This window comes from Corythoichthys intestinalis, chromosome 22, assembly GCF_030265065.1.
Source record: "Corythoichthys intestinalis isolate RoL2023-P3 chromosome 22, ASM3026506v1, whole genome shotgun sequence".
Classification (NCBI taxonomy): Eukaryota; Metazoa; Chordata; class Actinopteri; order Syngnathiformes; family Syngnathidae; genus Corythoichthys; species Corythoichthys intestinalis.
In genome coordinates this window covers 30,037,338-30,061,314 of record NC_080416.1, presented here as the reverse complement: position 1 = coordinate 30,061,314, position 23,977 = coordinate 30,037,338, and the positions used below count along the sequence as shown (strand labels likewise).

The window sequence follows — 23,977 nt, the reverse complement described above, 5'->3', positions numbered from 1 at the left end:
TCTCTCCCAAGGAGTGGCCGTCCACCAAAGATGACGCCAAGAGTTCCGCGCAGAATACTCACAGAGGTAAAAAAAAGAACCCTAAAGTGTCTGCTAAAGACTTACAGAAATCACCGGCACAGTCAAATATCTCTGTGCACACATCAACTATATGTAAACCTATGGCCATGAATGGTGTTCATGGGAGGACTCCACAGAGGAAGCCACTGCTGTCTAAAAAAAAAGTTGCTCGTTTAATGTTCGCAAAAAGGTACTTGGACAGTTCACAGAAGTTTTGGCAAAACATTTTGTGGACTGATGAAACCAAAGTTGAATTGTTTGGGAGTAATACACAATGTCATGTGTGGAGGAAAAATGGAACACCTCACCAACATCTACATACACCTCATCCCCACCGTGAAGCATGGTGGAGGAAGCATTGTGATTTGGGGCTGTTTTGCTACATCAGGGCCTGGACAACTAGCAATCATTTATGGAAGAATGAATTCAAAAGTTTATCAGGATGTTTTGCAGGAAAACCGGAGGCGGTCTGTCAGACAGTTGAAACTAAAAAGAGGATGGATGCTACAACAGGACAATGATCCAAAAGTTCAGACTTGAACCCCAGTGAGTTGCTGTGGCATGACTTAAAGACAGCGATTCATGCCAGACATGCTAGGAATCTGACTGAACTACAGCAGTTTTGTGGAGGAAATGGGCCAAGATTAGTCCTGATCGATGTGCAAGACTGATCTGCAGCTACAGGAAGCGTCTGGTTGAAATTATTGCTGCCAAAGGGGGGCCCACAAAATATTAAATGTGATGCTTCACTAACTTATTTTCCCCCCTTCTGTTATTGTTTGCATATTATCCTCATTAAAATATGAAAACCTTTAAATGTTTGGGTGGTTTTAGTTCAAGCAGAAAGTTTTTTCATCTGTGTGATTTTGACAAAGATCAGATCACATTTGATGGTGATTTTATGGAGAAATGTGAGACATTCCAAAAGGTTCAGATACGTTTTCATACCACTGTATTTTTAAACAACAATAATGTAAAAAATGCTTGTCTTTAGTAACTCCTTCATATAAAATAAATTATATAAAATGCTTAGGCAGAGGGTTCACTTACTTATTTTCCCCCTTCTGTTATTGTTTTCATACTATCCTCATTAAAATATGAAAACCAATAAATGTTTGGGTGGTTTTAGTTAAAGCATACGCTGTTTTTTCATCTGTATGATTTTGACAAATAGCAGATCACATTTGATGGTGATTTGATGCAGAAATGTGAGAAATTCCAAAAATTTCAGACACTTTTTCATACCACTGTAATTCGCATTATGATGGCGGCACGGTGAAACAGTAACATGTTTGAAACTTTTGTTTGAACAATAAAAAAAAACTAGGGCTGTCAAAATTATGGCGTTAACGGGCGGTAATTATTTTTTAAATTAATCACGTTAAAATATTTGACGCATTTAACGCACATGCCCCGCTCAAACAGATTAAAATGACAGCACAGTGTCATGGCCACTTGTTACATATGTTTTTTGGTGTTTTGTCGCCCTCTGCTGGCACTTGGGTGCGACTGATTTTATGGATTTCAGCACCATGAGCATTGTGTAATTATTGATATCAACAATGGCGAGCTACTAGTTTAGTTTTTTGTTTGAAAATTTTACCAATTTTATTAACACGAAAACATTAAGAGGGGTTTTAATATAAAATTTCTATAACTTGTACTAACAATTATTTTTTTAAGAACTACAAGTCTCTCTATCCATGGATCGCATTAACAGAATGTTAATAATGTTAATGCTATGTTGTTAATTTATTGTTATAATTAACAGATAAAGTACTTATGTGCAGTATGTTGAATGTATATATCCGTCTTGTGTCTTATCTTTCCATTCCAACAATATTTTACAGAAAAATATGGCATATTTTATAGATGGTTTGATTTGCGATTAATTACGATTAATTAATTTTTAAGCTGTGATTAACTCGATTAAAAATTTTAATCGTTTGACAGCCCTAAAAAAAACTTTTTTTTTTTTTTTTTTTGCTATCGGATCAATACACGGTATCGGCAGATTCTCAAAATCAGGTGACCTGGACTCGAGTGAAAAAATATGCGATCGGGACATCCCTAAAATCCACCCCTTTCAACAAGTACTTCAAACAACTCCTTCTTCCCATTTGCCGAGTTCAACTAACAAGCCATCCCTTGCAACATCTAACAACCGTTGCCCCCTGCCCTGTCAAGAATTTTACCAATCACGTTAGGCAAACCTCTCACAGCATCAACCAATCACACCCCCATCAACAAGCTGCCCCAATCCACTTGATGAACTTAAACCCCATCCCCCCTTGTCCAACAACAAAAAATTGCTACAGTCCTGACTGTGTCATGTGCGAACACTCCACAAAAAAAACGCAAACGGCTTTTTTTCAAGCTTTAGGGTGGTCTGCACTCTCCTATGTTGCGTTGTAAACCACAGGTGCGTCCTCTGAGGCGTTGGCATTGCGATCTGGAGCGGCACAACTTCAACACTACCGCATGACGTCTCATTTTACACCGACCTTTTTACACATCGGTGGCGTCATTGTGTGACAAGGCAATTGATTTCATTTGCGAGTGCATAGAAATCCGCAGAGATTGCCTGACAATTACCAGTGTTTGTTTGTATTACACAACTATGCAGAGAACTGTTTATACACCATTATATACAATTGAATAGCATCTAATCTAAGGATCTTTTTGTTGTTGTTGTTGTTGTTGAAATCGAGGCGGGTTCTGTTCGGCTTTCTTGTGATTGACTTCAAATAGATTTCTCCGTAACCTGAGAGTCCCCCGCTTGCACAAAGCCCGGCCGACACACACACACTCACACGGCAACATAGCAATCTTTAATTGCCCTTTTTAATGTGGGAGATGTTATCGAAGCATTCTCCGCCTCATATCTCAAACTGCGGGGGCCGCATTTGAATAGCGACACCATCTGCGACACTCCTTCCTCATTGCTAAATGGAGGCAAGGCAGACATTGCTGGGTTTGGGGGATGGTCCAGGCTGGGGATAAATACAATTAAGGACACCGAGGTCACGTCCATCGGTTTGCCTTTTTACATCCATATGTCACCCTGTGAGAAGAAGGGAACACTAAAGGCGGGATTCCCTGGACATTTACATTTCAAATATGAATGACATCTGTGGTGATCATCAAGGTGAAAGGGTCTATTGTCATTCAGTGCGTGTGGAAGAGTGAGGACACACACTCAACCTAATGAACAGCTCACATTTTCATGTTAGCAAGTATAATAAATAACGGGAAAATGTGCATTACAGTTAGCGTTTTATGGCGAGTGGCCAGATTTGGATGCCGCCGTGCTCGTGACGAAAACTCAAATCCCTGACAATTTAGTGTAGGTCATCTGTCTAGTTTACATGCTTTGAATTTGGTAGGAACTGGAAGTCATCTGTAGTTAGGGTGTCCCGATCACATAGGCTAGGTTCATACCCCAGGTCTTAATGCACGAATCCCATTTTTTTGTTTTTTACGACTCGAGTAAGGCATTAACTTGACGGTCTGAATGGGAAAAGTCACATAAAAGTGGACTATCTGATCTAGGCCACTTTTGTGTGTGGTTAAAATCCAATCTGGGCCACATTTTTCCAGAATGTGGCTGCGGTCTGAACTGTCAAGTCCACCAAATCGGAATCTATGCAGCAATTACGTTAGCAAACAGCAAGAGAGACAGGGCGCTACGGTAGCGATTAGAGGTGTGCGAAATTTCCGATTCTTAGATCATTCGTGATTCGGCCGTGGAAGATTCAAAAACGATTCACAAACATCCAAATTCCGATTACTGAATTAAGTCAAGTAAAGGGGAAGTAAAACACACTCAGCGCGCCACGTGGTCTTCGGGACGCAATGAGGAACAGAGCGTGAGTAGCTAAACATCATGCTTGTCATTACCCGGCCCCTCGAGTAATGCCAATGCTCAACTCACGGCTCTAGCTCAACTCATGCCGCTAGATAAAAAAACAACAACATACCTGACTGCTGCTACAAAGTACGTCCACTGGCACGGTAGATATCATATTTATATAGGACTAGATGCAATATTAGAAAGCTAGATGCGGGCGTTAGTAAACAGCCGCCATCTTAAAGCAGTAGACTTCCCTGCAAGGCTGTTGTAGCGAACCTTCCAAGCGAACCTAATGAACTTTTTATCTAAAATACTCCTAAATCGGTAAAATATATACTAGAATCTATCCTAAATAGTTTTACAACTTTCACATGTCGAAAGTAGACAAAAGGGAAATTATAGAATAACGGGAGCAAAACATTAAATTAATTGAATTTAGTTTAAAGCTGCTGATACAGAATGGGGATTTGAGTATATTATCTATTGTTTTTAAATGTTAACTTGATACTGAAATAGTCGTTTATTTAAGCCTGCGAGGATTTTTTTTTTTTTTTTTTTTCAGTTTTTGTAACTAATGTACAAGACATTAAAAGCAGCTAATAGCGGCGGGGCGGTCATCAATAATCGATTTATAATCGAATCGTAGCCTCTGAATCGTAATCATAATCGAATCGTTAGGTGCCCAAAGATTCCCACCTCTAGTAGCGATGGAGCTCTGTGTTAGCGTTAGCGCCTAGCTTGAACGTGGCTTTCAGGTAAGAGGCGGGCTTGACAATAGTCTTAAAAAAAATAAAACGGGAGGTGGAGGAAGGGGAGGATAAGCCTGAGGCTATGTTTACACTAGGACAGATAGTTTTCTCAGGGTATATTGCCGACTGTTTTTATACCTGTCCGCACTTACAGTGTATCACAAAAGTGAGTACACCCCTCGCATTTAAGTATATCTTTTCATGGGACAACACTGACAAAATGGCACTTTGACACAATGAAAAGTAGTCTGTGTGCAGCTTATAAAATAGAGTTCATTTATTTTCCCCTAAAAATAACTCAAAATATAGCCATTAATATCCAAACGCCTGGCAACAAAAGTGAGTACACCCCTTAGAAACTACATACATCCCAAGATGTCCAAATTGAGTACTGCTTGTCATTTTCCCTCCAAAATGTCATGTGACTCATTACAGGAGTGCTGTCAGCATTGCTGCAGAGATCGAGGAGTTGGGGGGTCAGCCTGTTAGTGTTCAGACCATACGCCGCACTCTACATCAAATTGGTGTGCATGGCTGTCACCCCAGGAGGAAGCCTCTTCTGAAGACAGTACACAAGAAAACCCGCAAACAGTTTGCTGAAGACATGTCAACAAAGCACAATGATTACTGGAACCATGTCCTATGGTCTGATGAGACGGGCGGGATTTCTAGACCTTTTAGACCAGTGGTTGGGAACTCCATTTTGTGATCATTGTTTTTATAGTGAACGTAATTGAACGCATCACGCGGGAGCCAGAGTGAAGGGAAAGCCCCCTCGGCTTTTTAGAGCAGCCGCCGAGTTGTGATTGAAAAAAATCTTCAGGATACAACGAAAGCCTGACATCGTTACTGGGGATGTTACAACCGATACTCAGTTGTCCGTTCACCACTTAGAAAATAACAAATAGAAACATATGGTGTGGCACTACGTATATTTCCTGGAAGCCGCAACCGGGAGTGCTTGTGCATAACAGTGGTGATCCTGGAAGTGGCGACAGTTTTGACAGGTGGAAATGTCATGAAAAAAAACTGATCGCGCACCTCTTGGGTTGTCGCGCAGGTCACTTTACGGGGTTTAATTTTCCTCTACGCATTTTTATATACTCATGTTCGGTCGGCATTGAGTTGGGAGAGTCCAGCTAGCTGATCGGAGACTTAAAGCGGGCGACAAGCTCGGTAAGAAAACGCTCATCTCTGCATCATCCGCGATGGGAGGACCACAAATGGGCACTGAATTGACGCATATTATTGCGACGTAGAAGGTTCAAGAAAAATGTGTGCAAAACAAAAGAGGAGCAGGAATGCCACGTCGTGATCGTCCGTCTCCATTGTTTACGATGCCGTCATGCTGCACTAAAAATGACGACGGCATGACGCACTTTCTTAGTATCCGATTGTTGTACGGACACACCAGCCTATATTAAGCGGCGGGAAATATTTCCCGCCTACAAAACCTATACTAAATCCTTCAAAAATACTGCTGGTACTATTACAAATAGCAATTACACATAACAAAACAAAAAAATTATAAATAAGTCAGAATAACATAATAATAATAATAATAATAATAATCACAATAATTCCTGTAATAATGTAACAAATCGGGGTCTAATGTGGCGGACGTTTTTTGCTGTACCTGAATGCACCATGGGGCTGACGTGCCAGAGAGTGTTTCACTTTCACTTTCAATGTTTTCTGGAGAACACCGTCAATTGCGGCAGACAGTAGGCGTTTTGTGTTGAATAAGTTGTGAAACAATTGATAAAACCGTGGCGAAGCTGGCGATTTCTTTGGCGGTGTTACCACATTCATAATTGTCAGCTTAACTTATAAAGACTGGCCAACGTTGGTCGTCGGAGGACCCACGCTCACATTTTTCTATAATTTGCAACTCCATTTAAAAGGTAAGCGTTACCTTTTTCTTTGTTTCACCACCTGTACCAACCTTTTTAACACCTTTTGTGTTTCTCACAAGAAAATCCACCGTACGTTCGTCTGCGGTGCTGTCACGTCATCATATTTCGAGCATTTTGTCGGATGTGGAAACAGGAATTTTACGTCGGATGTCGAAAAGATCGTGTGTCAAAGCGATCGTATGTCGAGGTACCACTGTAAATGATTAAAAATCTGAGCCAGTTCACAGATGCGCACACCACGCTCATATTTTTCTATTATTTTCCATCCTCATTTCAATGGTAAGCGTTTCCTTTATTTATTAATAATGGTATGCTTTTTCCTTTATTCACCACCTACACAAACCTTGTTCGAACCCACATTGATTTCTCTCACAAGAAAATCCGCCGTGCGTCCGTCCGACGGGAAAAGAAAGAAACTGCGGCGCTGTCATAAATCATCGGATTTCGAGCATGTCGTCGGATTTAAAAACAAATGGCGAGTCAAATTTTACATTGGAGTTTGAAAAGATCGTGTGTCGAAGCGATCGTAATTCAAGGTACCAGTGAGCAATATTTCAAGATTGCTTACACGGTCGAGAGTAAGGGGCAAACTTTAAAGCATAGGTTCTTGGGATTTTTTGGTGGCTCTACGCATGATAGGTATGCCTAGATAACTTCTGACTTCTCGAATCCACTTTGGTGTATCCCACAGCAAAACTTTTGGCACTAAGGGAAATCCCTGAGTTTGTCGATTTATTTGACCTGAGAATAATAACGGAGAATTACGATGACCCTAAAGCAGGTAATGAAAAGTTCACATGGAGTTGAGGTGGCACATTTCTAATATGGCTGACCACGCCTCATAAAGAGCTTGCTGATTCACGCCGACTGCTGCGTCGGCTCTTCTGCACAAAACACACGGAACCGCCGGAGTAGTGGCAGGCAGGCTCTCGAGAAAATCCACACCGCCTGTTTATTGTCGGTAGCGCACCCATCTTCCCTTTTTTTCCTGCAGTAAATCCCCGAGCCAATCAGCGGTGACCTCCACTCTGCCTCCATCCTTGGCTTTTTTACGCTCCGTCTCACCGCTCGCTAACTGGCGGGGCGGTCTGGATGGCGGCCAGCCAGTGTGCTCGCACACTTCCATTGAGGCGAGGTGGGGTAGAGTGCGCTGGAGTCTGAGTGTGTGTGTGTGTAGGTTAGCAGGTGATGGCCTCGTTAAGACACCTGCCACCTTCATCGCAGATTAGCACAGATAGCCTCACTGCGCCGCTCGCGCACACACCAGCGACAATATTTTACGCAAGGTTCACCGAACCTCTCGGAATTCGGCGCTACGATAATAAGAAACAGGAAAAAGAGCTATTTTCATTCTTTTGCTGTGAGTTGAATTGAGTGTATCACTAGTGGACATCAAATTCATTTGAAGTGGGAGCTTCCATCCCACTTCAAATGGATTGGACGCAGACCCGGCGGCATGGGCGGGCATTAGGGGGCCGGGCACGGCAGTCTCTCAGGGCGGGCCTAGCTCGATTAGACTGTACTGTGTAATTTATTTATTTTTTAATCTTCCACAAAAACACACACACACGGAGAGGACGAACCCTCTATTCCAGTGTTTTTCAACCGATTGTGCCGCCGCCGTGAGGGATCGTCAGGTGTGCCGCGAGAAATTATCCAATGTCACTTTTTTTTAACATCGTCGGGCAAAGTTGCAATAGGAAGCAAGGAAAGAGGCAAAAAGTTCTCAGTTGTGTGCAGATGAGCGAGGCATTGCTCGTGTTGCGTTCAAGAACTGCTCGGATTTCTGGCCATCAGCCACCTTGCTCTCCGCAACAATGTTGACCCCAGCACGTATACTGTTCATCATTTGAGTCGTCAAGTGTCGATATACACAAAAGTGTCCTTTCCATTTTATCAATATGTTACGACCGTTAATCCTCCCTCTGTGTTTTATTCCAACACATTATCAAGGACAGCAAGGTGGGTGATGGCTAAAAATCCGAGCAGTTCTTGAATGCGGAACGAGCAACTATCTAGCGTCATGGCGCCATACAAGCTTAAACTTCTCCAAATGAACGCCCGTCGCTTTAGAACAAGTCGACGGACTATTTTGTTCGCTATCGTGAAACAACAGAGAAATGGGCAACTTTTTTGAGAAAAACTACAAAGGTGAATAAGAAAGCCCTGAAAGCCAGTTACTTTGTTGCTAAATCCAAAAAGTCCCAAACTGTGGCAGAGACGTTAATACTAACTGTCTGCATAGCTATTGTCAGCGAGATGACCAGCCCTGATGTGCTTAAAGACAATGCTCAAGTCTCCCTGTCTGATAATTTTGAGTTTTTCAAGCCTAACTGCTAAAAAAAATTAAAAATAAAATCAGAGAGACTGAGAGCTGTTGAAGAAGATTCCTGCCAGTTTTTTGGCTTTGTGTTCATCTTAACAGGCTCAAGTTTCACACTGAGTAAGTATAAATACTGAGAAATTATTTTATAATTAAATAAACTGTACAGAAAGTAATTTTGGAACATTTTGGTGTGGTGTGCCACGAGATTTTTTCCAATGTAAAAACGTCCCGTGACTCAGAAAAGGTTGAAAATCTATTCATCCTATTCATTCAATTCAACTAATCTGAGCAGCGAATGAAGGCAATTTCTAGCCAATCACAGATAAGGGGGGACGGGCCGAGTAGCCGGCCATTGGGTACTGCGATTGGATAGGGATTGCTTTGGTTACAGAAATGGCGATTGAGCGGCTCCTCCGTTGCTAATTCAAATTGGAATGGACATCCGTGTTTTTTTTTCTAGAAACTAAAGACGAACTCAAGCCATGACAAAGACACGTCTGAAAGTCAACATGAAGGGATAGCGCTGCCACCTCCTGCAGTTTCACTGACTGACACCATCATCAGAAAATATAATGGGTAAAAACGCCACTGTTCAGGCTAACTTTACGTTGAAGAAGTGTGCCCCAACCAAAAAATGTAATGCCCCCCTGTAATTTCTTTCTGCAGCCGGGTCTGATTGGACATCTACGTTGGTCAACGGCAACCAATGAGTTTAAGTTTGAGCTATTTCACGTCATTTGCTGTTGATTTTCAGTAAGTTCCTGTTGATTTTGGTGCATTTCTGTGTTCGCTTCCTGTTGAGTTTGGGGCATTTCTGTGAAAGCGCAGCATCAGAGAAGGGTCTGAATGCAGCCCAGAGCCAAGCAACAGCAGCTAAAAACCACCCCTCCTCCAAACTAGAGATCAACTGGGTTTTTCAGGACCTACAGTATACTGATTATTAGTGGTTAGAAGTGCCGATAACCGATTTCGAGCCTATATTCATTTGCAGTCAAAGTGCAAAAATTGGCGTATAAAAAATTGAAATGCTAACACTGAACTTCATTGAAATGATTATAGCTTGTTTATTGAATCACACAAGTAGAAAATACCGTATTGGCCTGAATATAAGACGATCCTGATTATAGGACGACCCCCTCTTTTTCAAGACTCAAGTTTGAAAAAAAGACTTTTTGAACACCAAATTCATTTTTATACAGAAAATAATTACAGTACATCCGAAACAAATGACTATAACAATATATTTGAGAGAAAAGGCATGTTATTTTGCCTTATTCAAATCTTAATATCTGAACATTTAAATATGTAAACTAAAGTGCAATCACATTTGTAAATGAATGGCTTCTGGTTTTTGAAATGTAAATAGACTAATCTATTGTGATAAAACAACAAAATTGCAATAACTGCATTAACCATCAAAGTGAATTCTAACTGTAACTGTAGTCTTGAAACAAATCTGAATAAGGAAAAACATTGCAATAAAATAATGAAAACTGGTTAAACTTGAGAGAAGCTGAGATCTGTCATGACAGAACATCGCTTCAATGATATCTGGCGACATCTGGCGTCGTGAATGGGTATAACGTCTAGACCGCGAATATAAGACGACCCCCACTTTTTCAGTCTCATTTCAATGCAAAAAACACCGTCTTATATTCGGGCCAATACGGTAATAGCTCCAGAAGTACCTGAATTTCCTCGACTTAGAAACATAAAGTAAATACAAGATTAAATAAGCCCCTTTCAGATTTATATCCCGGTAAAATCCTGTGTAAATTGACAAGGGATTTGATCGTGTCATGGCTTTCAGACATGGGGAGATATCCCGGGAATAGCACGGGTTGAACACGTTCACAGACTTGTCCCAGGTTGCTGACTTGGCGCTCTCTGTGCGGTGAGGGCGGCTGGCGCAATTTCATTACCCGGAAATTATGTCATTTTAGGTCGGCATCAGCAACAAAATAAACCACACATTTCAAAAGATGGGCGATGGACTTTATTGCTCGGCTTTACGATCCAGTAGCAATTCATCTTTGTCATGTTTTCAGTTTCATTTTGCCATTTCCAGCTTGCCATGTTGATAATTGTGATGTTTGTTTGCCGCTTTTCGCCTTACTGCGAAGAAAGAGGAATTGGAACTGGATTTCGGCCATAACGCAGCACCGAAACTGTGCTTAGCAAAGTCCTAAATGATATTCGTCACAATACTGACGCCAACAAATCATCTGTTCTGCTACTATTGGATCTCAGTGCCGCATTCAACACGGTTGATCACAACATACTACTTAGCAAGTTGGAACAGTGGGTAGGGCTTACTGACACTGTCCTTCAGTGGTTCACAAGTTATTTACTTGACATGGATTTATTTGTGTCAGTCGGAAACCATCACTCAGAACGACCAAATTCACGTGTGGGGTTCCTCAAGGGCCCATTCTTGGACCACTTTTATTTAAACATCTCTATATGCTTCCCCTAGCTCAGACAATGGAACAATATGACAACTCCTATCACACCTATGCGGATGACACACAATTCTACATTTCTGTGTCCCAGAATGATTATAGTCCCATAATCTCCCCGAGTAAATGCATTCATCAAATCAATGAATGGATGTGCCAGAATTTTCTCCAGCTAAATGTGGGGAAGACCGAAGTGATCGTTTGTGGGCCAAAAAAATGAAAAGTCAAAGATAAGCACACACCTTGGCACAATGTCACTTAAAGCTACAAATGAAGTCAGAAATCTTGGTGTAATTAATGACTCAGACCTAAAATTTGATCGCCATCTAAAGTTAGTCACTAAATCCCCTTATTACCACCTAAAAAATATAGCGAGAATTAAGGGGCTTCTGACTAAACAAGACATGGAAAAACTTATGCATGCATTCATTTTCATTAGATTGGACTTTTGCCACGGTATATTTACAGGTTTATAAAAAATCAGTCAGGAAGCTGAGCTACTACAGAAGGCTGCTGCCAGAATCCTTACAAATACAAGGAAGCTGGACTAGATTACACCAATTTTGAAATCACTACATTTGCTTCCAGTGAGTCAAATGATAGACTATAAAATACTACTGCTCGTCTACAAAACACTTAATGGCCTTTGACTAAAATACATGCTTGATTTGTTGGCACCCTATGAAGCATCTAGACCTCTAAGGTCGTATGGAACCAATCTCCTGTATGTTCCAGGAACAAGAACCAAGCAGAGTGAGGCAGCATTTAGTTGTTATGCTCCTCACCTCTGGAACAAGTTACCTGAAGGTCTGAAGTATGCTCAAACTGTTAGCTCCTTTAAATCAGAGCTAAAAACGCTTCTGTTTATCACAGCATATTCATAACTGTTAAATGGTGTTAAATGGTGTTACACTTATATAGCGCTTTTCCACCTTTCAAGGCCCTCAAAGCGCTTTACACTATCTCGCCATCTATATATTTTAAATTTTAAGCTCTTTGCTTTTTATTCATTTTCTGCTTCATTCCCATTTCTGATTTCAGTTATTTTTTTCAGCTATTCGTGATTTAATGTGTTTTTAATGTATGATTTATTTTCCCGTTTCAATTGTCTTCGTCTTTACTTTCTTTTGATTTAATGTGATATTTATGAATAATTTTATCTCTGCTCGTGGATCTTCATGTGATGTAAAGCACTTTGAATTGCCTTGTGTTGAATTGTGCTAAACAAATGAATTTGCCTTGCCTTACCGCTTCCTGGGAAAGTCCCGGACATTATACTAAGACGTGACATGGTAAGTGTCCGCGTTGTCATCTCCGTGTCAGTCAACCCTGGAAATTGCTTTCACACATAATGGCTGCTGGTTTAAATCCCAGGATTTAAACGATGTTCAGGTGAGTGTGAAAGGAGCAATACAGTAAATAGCTGTCTGAACATTTTCAACATAAAAGAAAGCCCTGATGACCTCGTTTGAATGTCCTTGAACAATATACTAAACCCCACGTTGCTCCTGGTGCTGTGTCACCAGTGGGTAGATGAAGATATCGTGTGAAACGCTTTGAGGGCCCTAAAAATGTGGAAAGGCGCAATATTAGTGTAACTCCATTTACTATGAACATTTAACCAATCAGAGGACCGGGTGAATACTAGTGCAGGGGAACGAGGTGCAGCTGAAATAACCCAGTTTTAAATGGATTTTTTTCAAATCGGCCGGTCGTATTTAAAAAAAAAGGTCGATACCGATATACGTCAAAATTTCAAAGATCGGCGCCGAAAGTCGGACTATCTCTAATACAAACCACACCCCCTGCAAACCATGCCTGCATTTGGTGCAAAGAATTCATTTCCTATGTGAAGTTCAAGGAGTTTTTGGGACAATAGGCCTGAATCCAATTCCTCACCCTTATGGTGCCTAAACATAACTAGATTGTAATCTTTGCTACATTTGGAAGTCATTTAATGTTGTGAATCAACAGTTAAAGCTGTTAAAATTGCTCCCATTATTGCATTACAGTGATCCCTCGCTACTTCGCGCTTCAAACTTTGCACGCTCAGTCCATCGCTGATTGACAGATGTTAAGGTTTGTTCTTGCCAGAGACGTTTGGAAGCCGAAACTTCAAAGCGCCGCAAGCTTCAATCATCGTTTAACTTGTTAAACAGTTGCTGTGGCAACTCATTGTGTGTAAGTGAGCAGCTTGAGCGGACTCACTCAATGAAGCATTTAATAAAGACAAGTATTTTTGTACTACTTGATTGTTGTTTGAAAATAAGTCCGTGGAACTGTAACATGCTTAAAACTTATCATAATTATTACACTTGAAGTGCTTAAAAACCCTATATTAAATTTAAGAAATGTAAGTAAATAAATTACAATAAATATATATAATAAAAATATAATAAATTAAATTTTTTAATTATACTTTGGGGAAAAAGTGAAAAACATGTCTTATATGTATCCCTTTCCAATGCTAAATCTGAATAAATACATTGAACACACAAAAAAATGACAAAACATTGGCGGTGGGGGGGAAGGGGGGCTCTACTTCGCGGTTATTCACTTATCGCGGTGGGTTCTAGTCCCCATTAACTGCGAAAAACAAGGGATCACTGTATTGCTTTATTTTCCTTCTTTATACTTTCAACATGTGAAAGTGTTAAACCATTATCATAAAATGGGCGTCAAGAGCAAAACTCGTCTGAGTTGGTTATAAATCTAGCTAGTGCTGCAACGATTAATCGAATAACTCGAGTAATTTTACAGTTTCGATGATTCGTTTGATTAGAGTGACGTTGTAATGGTTTGTTTTGAAAGTGTTTATATTTAGTTTTATTGATTTGGGTGGATACACTGCCTTCTAGTGGCAACAGTGAATATGACTTGACTCGTCCAACCTGGCTGGATCCAGCTGCTCACTGTTAAGACCAACATAAGGTTGTAAGTTTTTGTTTGAGCTAATATGATTGTTATGTATTTGTAATTTAATTTAAAGGTATACTTAGCATTTTTTGTGAGTATATGTGTTTCAACGATTTGTTAAGAGCACTGTAAAAAAAAAAAGTTAGCATTTGATAGCATTCAAGCTAGCGGACTTTTGTGATGCCAATTGTTCATTCGTTGTACTTTGATCCTCATTTATTAAAATTTTCATGCTGTTTTAGGCTAAACTCGGGTATTTTAATTTATTTTTAAATGGATTTACTTCTCTTGTGGAATGAAAGTGCAATTATGTACGGTTTGAAGAAAAAAAACTGAGGAATTTTATATTGTATTCGCATTTAATGCTCGTTTAAAGTGTGATCTCAGCAAGTCTTTGTTTTACATCTCCTAAAATTTATTCTGGAAAGCATTAAATGTTTCTAATCCAATTACTCGTTTATTCGAACTAACTGATAGATTAATCAATGACTTAAATAATCGATAGCTGCAGCCCTACTTGGCATAGCTACTCATTTCAACCCATACAGCAATATTTAACTATCTACAGTCATACCCATGTCCACCGACCAACGGCTATCGACAAAACCACGTCCCCAGGGTTGTGTTAGGTTGTTCCCGACGCTCAAACTTTGTCTGGTGAGTGGAGCCCATTAAACTGCACAAGTGTAAGAGTTGCACTTTCACGGCCCCTGGAAATTTATATTCACTATCCGCCGTCCAAACTCCCAGCCGTTATCCATGAAGAAAATGTAAGGGGAACTTGGAGTTGTTGGCAGCAGGGGTTCACGAGTGTGAGTTTGGAAGCAAGAGCCCGCTGTGCAGTTTTACGCTCATTAGCGCTTTAAAAAATGCTTCCGAAAGTCCTGAGTGCAATGAGGAAAAAAATACGTTCAGATATATCTGGCATTACAAGGGGAGGAAGTGTTAATGCTCGAGACTAATGTGTTGTGTGTTTGTTTTCAACGCTCCACGCTCAAGTGCTCCTAAACAAGCTTGTGTGCGAGAGCCAGAAAATTAACGCACGGCGTTTCCCGTCAATCAAAGTTGGCTGAGCTATGTTCGGCTAAACCGAGTAGCTAAATTATCTGGAATTTCACTGGAAAAAAACAGGACAACAAAGAACTGAGGGGAATAAAAACATTTTTATTTTGGGATTCTGTTTAAATTCTCTTCCCCTTTGCTTGTTAGCATTTGTGCATTAGTACAAATTGTAGCATTTACATGTATGTGTGATTCTCATGAAGCTAAGCTAAAATCTTTGGAGATTTTAGTGATAAAGTCATTAATATCTGAAATTGTTACAAATGTAACATGGTTATGTGTATTATGTAGCCAGTTTAAAATTTCTTACCAAAATAGTATTTTGTATGGTTTTAACTGATTTTATAGTCGAAATGCATCAATGAAAAGCTTTGATGTTTTCACCTCAATACAACATCAAAAATATTCAATTTCATGAAAAAAAAAAAACATTTTTTAAAAACTATATAATTTAGCAGATTTTGATAAACTTCAAACGTTTCTTACATTGTATAAAAGATTTTTGAAAATCTAGTGTCCAAGCATGCAGCTTTCATTACTGTTGCACTGTGTTTTTCTTTTAAAAAAAAAATGTTATTCTGACCCATAATGCACTACAAAGAAGGCAAGACAAAACTGGCTACAGGGCAGTGTTGTTTTCGTCAACGATGACGATAATGGAAACATTTCATCGATGAAAATTTTTTTCATGAAGTGACGATGACGACTTGATGATGGTGACTTGGGAGACTAACACAAAATGAGATGAATGCCTGTTTTCGTCTGACGAGATGAAAATTCGCCATAGTTTCCTTCATAAGTTCACGTGCAACATTATTTTATCAGTTGTGTATATTGGGTTTAGGTGCTGCTTGGTATGTTTTGTTTTCTTATCTTGGCTAGATATGCCATGTTGCTTTAGCCTGGGTCTGTGTTGAGTGATCATCACACACTAAATGTAACTTGTAGTGTTAGCATGAGCGTGAAGTGTCATCTTAAACGCTTGGAAAACTTTTACATACAGTTCGTTGCGTCCAGGTGAGTTTAATTGATTGAAAATAATGTACTGTTTTCCTGCTGAGTGTGTACTATCATCACGAAGAAACTTAAAAGGGCTGCCAAAAACAAGTTACAGGATAAGATTGTTTGGCCTTTTTCATATTTTTAATAGTTATTTATATATACATATATATATATATATATATATATGTGTGTGTGCCTACTTCCTCACCTAAGGTGATCATTATCATAAGGTGTAATACAGTGGTACCTCTACATAAGAAATTAATTCATTCCAGGACCTTGTTTATAAGTTGAAATAGTCGTATGTCGAGCAGGATTTTCCAATAAGAATACATTCTAATTCCATTAATTTGTTCCACAGCCCGAAAACCTACACTAAATCATTAATAAATACTGCTGGTACAATTACAAATGGCAATTACTCATAGTAAAACAAATAAATTATAAATAAAAATCGGAATAATAATATAATAATAATGATTCCTGGAATAATGTAACGAATCAGAGTTTTTACTTTCACTTTTCATGTTTTGTTGTCAGCGTCAGTTGCGGCGGACAGTAAGCGTGTTGTGTTGCCCAAGTTCTGAAATAAATGATTAAAAACCTGACGGAGCTGGGGATTTCTTTGGCGATGTTGCAACCATTTTCATAGCCTTTAAAGGTCAGTGCTGAGTAATCATCACGCACTAAATGTAACTCATCGCATTAGCATAGCATTCATATTAGCAAGAACTTTAGCATGGCAAGCATCTTCTTAAATGCTCGGACAATTTATTTATTAAGGCTGTCAAACGATTAACATTTTTAATTGAGTTAATTACAGCTTAAAAATTAATCGTAATTAATCGAAATTCAAACGTCTATAAAATATGCCATATTTTTCTGTAAATTATTGTTGGAATGGAAAGATAAGACACAAGACGGATATATAGACCCTACCCACGTGACGTCACAACTCCTTCCTCCTGACTGGTGCCGCCCAATTGTCCGTCAACACATCGTGTTTACCTGTTACGGCTACGTACATTCCTCCTATTTACGACATGTTTTTCTGCTCGTTAACATTAATAATCAAAATGGTGAAGGCGTGTGTGGCGGTCGGTTGCAATAACAGAGAAGATAGACGGAGAGACTTGAAGTTCTACCGGATTCCGAGAGACCCGGAGAGAAGAGAGCGAGATGGGCTGCTGCAATTCGACGAGAAAACTGGGCTCCAAACGATTACCACAGATTATGTAGTAGTCATTTTATATCTGGTAAGATGCATTTAATATATATTTAGAGGGTTTTGGGCTGACAACCACAATTAAGATCATTGCTAGGCTAATCGCCGACAACATACACGTATGTATGTAGTGAGAGTGCTATCGCTAAACCATATAAACATTAAAAGCCCCAACTCCATTGACAAACGACATGAAATACATTAGACTTGACAGTGGATGTTAGCAATAACAAAAGATTTTGAATTGAAAATTTTGTAACTAACCTTTCCAAGCACAAGATAGATTCCTGCCGAATTTTCGTGGACGAGGACCTGTTTCACCCAACCAGCAACGAAGTATTTATAAGCCTCCAAGCTCTTAAAGTTTTTCAAACTTTTGTGAGAATAGGCTGCTTTTGTGTGGACAAGATAGTTGTACATATCAGGGTAGCTAGCAGATGTCAGGCAAATACGGCGGAGACAGCGGGTCGAAAAACATCGATTTAGGCATCAAATATGGATCTGGCGAATGGATAAACTGAAGCTTTTCCACATAACGCCTTTTATGCAACGCATCAAGTGAGTTTACGGCATCCGAAAGCACCGGGTCTTCCATGAAATGCATTATAAATTGCTCGATCAATTGAGACCATTGATAATAAAGACACAAAATGACGGACAAGGGGGCGGAACCATACAGCGATCACGTGATTTTGTGACGTCGGTGGGTAGGGTCTATACATTCAACATACGGTACATAAGTACTGTATTTGTTTATTATAACAATAAATGAACAAGATGGCATTACCATTATTAACATTCTGTTAAAGCGATCCATGGATAGAAAGACCTGGAATTCTTAAAAGATAAATGTTAGTACAAGTTATAGAAATTTTATATTAAAACCCCTCTTAATGTTTTCGTTCTATTAAAATTTGTAAAATTTTCAATCGAAAAATAAGCTAGTAGCCCGCCATTGTTGATGTCAATAATTACACCATGCTCACTCATGGTACTAACCCATAAAATCAGTTGGACCCAAGCGCCAGCAGAGGGCGCCAAACACCAAAAAACAAGTAACATGCGGACATTACACTGTACTGTACATTTTAATCTGTTGAGCTGGGCATGTGCGTTAATTGCGTCAAATATTTTAACGTGATTATTTTAAAAAATTTATTACCGCCTGTTAACGCAACAATTTTCACAACCCTATTTTTTTATTTTTTATTTTTTAGATACAGTTCATGGCTTCTAGGCGGGTTTAATTGAAAATAATACCGCTTTTCCTGCTGTGTGTATTATCATCACAAAGTTGGCGTCATCCTTGTAGCCGTTACAATATTTGTTCATTCGGAATTGTTGGAAACCTTTCTTTATTTTTGGACTAAAACTTTTGATTTTTACAAACGAAAACATTTTAAGTAACTGTTGAGTAAAACTAGATGAAATTTGTATAAAATTCTGTCCAATAAAACTAGATGAAGACGAACACATTTTGAAATGACTAAGAGCTAATAAGTATTTTGGTCCAAAAGACTAATACAAAACTGTTTTAGACATTAACCAATTATAATTTGCTGTAAATAAAATATTAGGGTGCTCAAACTGTTGCTGAAAAAAATGACTGAGTCATCAAAGCATTCTGCTATTTTAAGATAGCTTTGGTAAATGTCCTTCTTTAACCGTAATGCAAAGCTTTCATGGGAATCGCCTAGGTGAACAAAGAATGGGGGGAATAAATAATTTTTATTTATTAAAATTCTTTATTTATTTTTATTAAATTCTCTCTACTTTAGCTAGTTAGCATCATACGATAATTATTAAATGGTCATTAAATATTTGCTTTAACCAGTGAAGGCTCAAAATAAAGTATTGATTACTATAATAGGATGTTCTATGATTGATTGCAGTAAGAGACATTTTTGGAATTGATAACTATAGACATGTTAAGCGCTTGATAATACTGCCTTGTCATTCTGAGCGGTTTAAACCGGCCTAGGTTCCACAGGTCAACTTCATTACATTTAAGGAATCATATTGTTGCATTTTATTACTTACCAAATGCTATTGCTTCATGAAATGTATTTGATGAGATAGTTATTAAGTAGTTATTATATATTTGCTTTTATCAATTGCTGCCCGCAATGAAGAAATGCTTTTGCTTATCATTATTGTTCACAAAGAAAGAATGTTTTGTCTTGCCTGGTCAAGGTCAGAAGAGGCCGCTTTGCTTTGCTAAAATGTGCCAACACATAAGTATATAATTCCACTTACATGCACACACATAGCCAAACAAAGACAATAGGTGTCGCCAGCTTGCTTCCCCTTTTTCCCCTTTTAGGGCAACACACCCGTCTGCTGCTAGGGCCATCCCAAATAAAAAGCGAGGTGAAGGAGGGGCGAGTTAGAACGATTGTGGAAGCTTTATCTTGTGGGCCATTGTTTAGCTTTCCCCTATTTCTCCTTGCAAACTTATCAACTAAATTGAGTGCCTTCTCTCCTTATTTTGGCTAATATTATAAATGTCAACCTAAGCATTCATATTTGAACTTGAACTTGATGCCTAGCCCAAAATGTAGCCTGTGAGGCATGTAAACGTTTCAGAGGCATGTATAGTTGTCCCGCAGGTGTGTTTATAGCGTGGGCAGCATTGTGCCTGAATTAGATGCAATAATTTGCACGTGGGGGTGTCGTTGTTAACGTTACCGTCAGCAAAGGTCGAGTCATGTGGGAATTTTCCCACTGAATAAAAAAGCCATGTGCGCGCGGGGGTTAGCGTGTTAAAATACACAGAAACCTCCAAAACGATGCCATCCTTTAATCATTATCATTATCGTCGTTAGTTTCAGACAAGCGTTGACTTTACTGACACTTCTTATCTTCCGGCAGTTAATTAAAATGCCCGTTAAGTGGCTCAGGCTGACGCTCACTTCAAGGACCGACTCGTTTAACTTCCAAATGTTCAAATTGAAAACCCGTTTCGGCTTGCTTCCAGCTTTGATCTGCTTTTCAAACTCCAGACTAGAAATGAGATAGCGAATGTCCAGAAATGTTTTCTTCCAAGCAATTTTGCCAAGACACTCTACAAAGATGGCAGCTGCTACACAGTCTTCAAACTGCTGTGACGTACCCTACAGAAAGTAAGCTAGGACACAGTTTTTTACGTCCTTCGCCAATGCAATGTGGAATTCACGGCATGAATCTCAATCAGCCGTTCATCTATGCAAGGCGTTAGCGTGTTAGCTGATAGCATGTTTGAGCAAACAGCCGCATAATGAAGCCGGGGACTCGGTCGGGCGATCGCATAACCGTCTAGTGACACATCAGCTGGCTCGGAAGTGCGTAATGGAGTGGAGCTGCGAGACTATCGCATACAATGATTTAGAGATCTATCTAATGGTGCTGGTGTGATAGTAGGGCATCATGCAGAGACGGATACATGACCCTAGCATCCAGCTGTTACACTAATCTGTCAATCCAACGGGATTAAGAGCACCCACACCCACACCCACACACAAAGTGTCATCATTTGAGAGGACATTACAGCAACACTGTAAAACCTCTCACTGAAATCTCCCCAAATTCGCTTGTTGTCCTCAGGGATGCACCGTATTTTCCGGACTATAAATCGCACTTTCTTTCTCATTGTTTGTCTTTTCAAACTGGAGAAGAAGGGGAAGTCTTGGCGTGCCCTCTACTAGGGGTGGGGACCTCACAATACGCTCTGGTGAGACAACGATTATCGATACATGGGTCAATTTATTATTAAACATGAAAACATAGAACATAAAATCAACAGGAATTCACTTGTAAATGCCCACAAAATACTGGTTGTGATTGTGAATGCTGTGGTTTCAGCGCCACTGACAGCCAGTGTTGTTAATAACGGCGTTAGAATATAACGGCGTTATTTTTGTTCAGTAGTGTGTAATCAAATAATTACTTTTCTCATCTTGGCAACTCCGTTACCGTTACTGAGGCGGGAAATGCGTGCGTTACTATGTGTTACTATGTTGTTTAAATGACGCAAGAAAAGTCTGAGAGAGACGGACTCACGGAGACGAGAGAGCAATGCAGGAGTGTTGAAGAGGCAAGGGAGTTGTGACGCCGTTGCAAACGCGATGCTAGGTGGCTCCAATAATACCTGACTGTAGCCGATAGCCTTCAAACTACGTCCACATGATGCTACGGTAGATATCACATATTATAGACCTAGATGCAAATGGCAGACACTGCGGCATTAGCAACATGTATAAAGAACTAGATGCTTTACCAAACAGTCGCCATCTTAAAGCAGTAGACCTCTCAGGAAAGCTCTGTTGTAAAGAACCTTCCTAGCGAACCTAAGTAACTTTTTATCTAAAATGCTCCTAAATCGGCAAAATCTTGACTTAAATCTATCTTTAAATGATGAAACAGTTTTAAAACTTACACATGTCGAGACTCGAAAGTAGACAGAAGGGAACTAATGCAATAACGGGAGAAATTTTAACAACTTTAACGGTTGATTCACAACATTAAATGACTTCCACACATAGCAAAGGTTACTATCTAGTTATCGCAATATCTGCAATACCCCTGTGCCAAGTTAAGTTTAGGGTAAAGAATTATGCTAGGGCCAATTGTCCCAAAAACCCTGTAAAATTCACATTGTGTGACCTGTTTTTTTGGGGGGGGTTTTTTTGGGGAGAAAAAAAAACAAAACATGAAAATTATTAATTAGTTAGTTTTCCAAGTAACTAATTACTCTTACATTCAGGTAACTGAGTTACTAGTTACTGAGTACACTGCATTGTGGTATTTTATGCTCATGAATGGAAGCGATAAATATATTTATTCAATTTTTTGAATCCCGCGCTATGAAAATGAGACTTCCGGCCACGGACTCTGATTGAGGAAGAAGGCGAATGTGACGTCAGCGGACAAATCATCTCATTAACGGCGTTATTTTTTTCAGCAACGGGGTAATCTAACTAATTATTTTTTCCGCCGTTACAACGCGGTTACCGTTACTGACGGTCAAAAGCGGTGCGTTACTTACTTTGAATAAATTGAAGAAACTACCAGCCATAGCGAGTCTACTCTGCTCTGTTTTTTGTCATCCAAGACTTGGGGTGCGTTCAGGTTCATGGCAATGAAAATAGTAAACACATATAGCCTACCTTTGCAAGAACGATGGAGTTGCCGTTTGATATGGTCATAATGTGCAGGTCCTGCACCCATCCGCAGCAAAACTGTTCGTACCTTTGTAGCAATTTGTAATTTCGGAATCGTTGATGAGTTAAGTAACATACACCAAACAATAAATACAGCAGAATGTCCATTTCGCGTGATTGTGGAAGCCAGTCGACATCTTTACTCCATTTGTTTTCAGCTTGCTCGTAAGGCTCAACATTGTTCACATCCTTAAGTTTGATCACATATCTGTTCTTCGCCTTAGTAACAAGTTTGTCTCTTTATCGAACTGGCAAGTTAAAGTTTAATGTCTCACGAGCCAGACCTGCTTCCAATATGGCTGCGTTGTTGTCAAATCTCACGTGAGCTCCCATTCTGTGACCTAAACGCTCGAGCCTAATAGCGCACGTACTTCAGAGCCGGTGTTTTCACACACAAACCGAAACAGCGCGTGCAGCAAACACACACAAAACAGATGCAGAGGGATATGATGGCAGACCATTCAGAGGACAATTTGTCTTTTACGAGGTGGAGATATAAACACTTATCAAGCTGGTCGAAATTAAAGGAAAGAACGTGCATGTAAAGTGTAATTTATGTCCCAGGGCAAAGCTTTTGTCGACATCTGTGGTAAGTAAGGGTGTCAAACGATTTAAATTTTTAATCGAGTTAATTACAGCTTAAAAATTAATTAATCACACTTCAAACCATCTATAAAATATACCATATTTTTCTGTAAATTATTGTTGGAATGGAAAGATGAGACACAAGATGGATATATCCATTCAACATACGGTACATAAGTACTGTATTTGTTTATTATAACAATAAATCAACAAGATGGCATTACCATTATTAACATTCTGTTAAAGCGATCCATGGATAGAAAAACTTGTAGTTCTTAAAAGATAAATGTTAGTACAAGTTATAGAAATTTTATATTAAAACCCCTCTTAATGTTTTCGTGTTAATAAAATTTGTAAAAAATTTCAATCAAAAAATATACTAGTAGCCCGCCATTGTTGATGCCAATAATTACTTGCACAATGCTCATGGGTGCTGAAGCCTATAAAATCAGTCGCTCCCAAGCACCAGCAGAGGGCGACAAAACTCCGAAAAACACAACAAGTACACAATTCACTGTGCTGTCATTTTAATGTTTGAGCGGGGCATGTGCGTTAATTGCGTCAAATATTTTAACGTGATTAATTTTTAAAATTAATTTAAATTAAATTACCGCCCGTTAACGCGA

General features: G+C 39.4%; 1 protein-coding gene across 2 annotated transcripts in view; it reads right to left on the bottom strand.

Moving 5' to 3' along the window:
- sdc3 (syndecan 3) overlaps positions 1-23,977 on the bottom strand; it is a 109,769-nt gene that overhangs the window by 52,527 nt on the left and 33,265 nt on the right. The window lies entirely within an intron of this gene.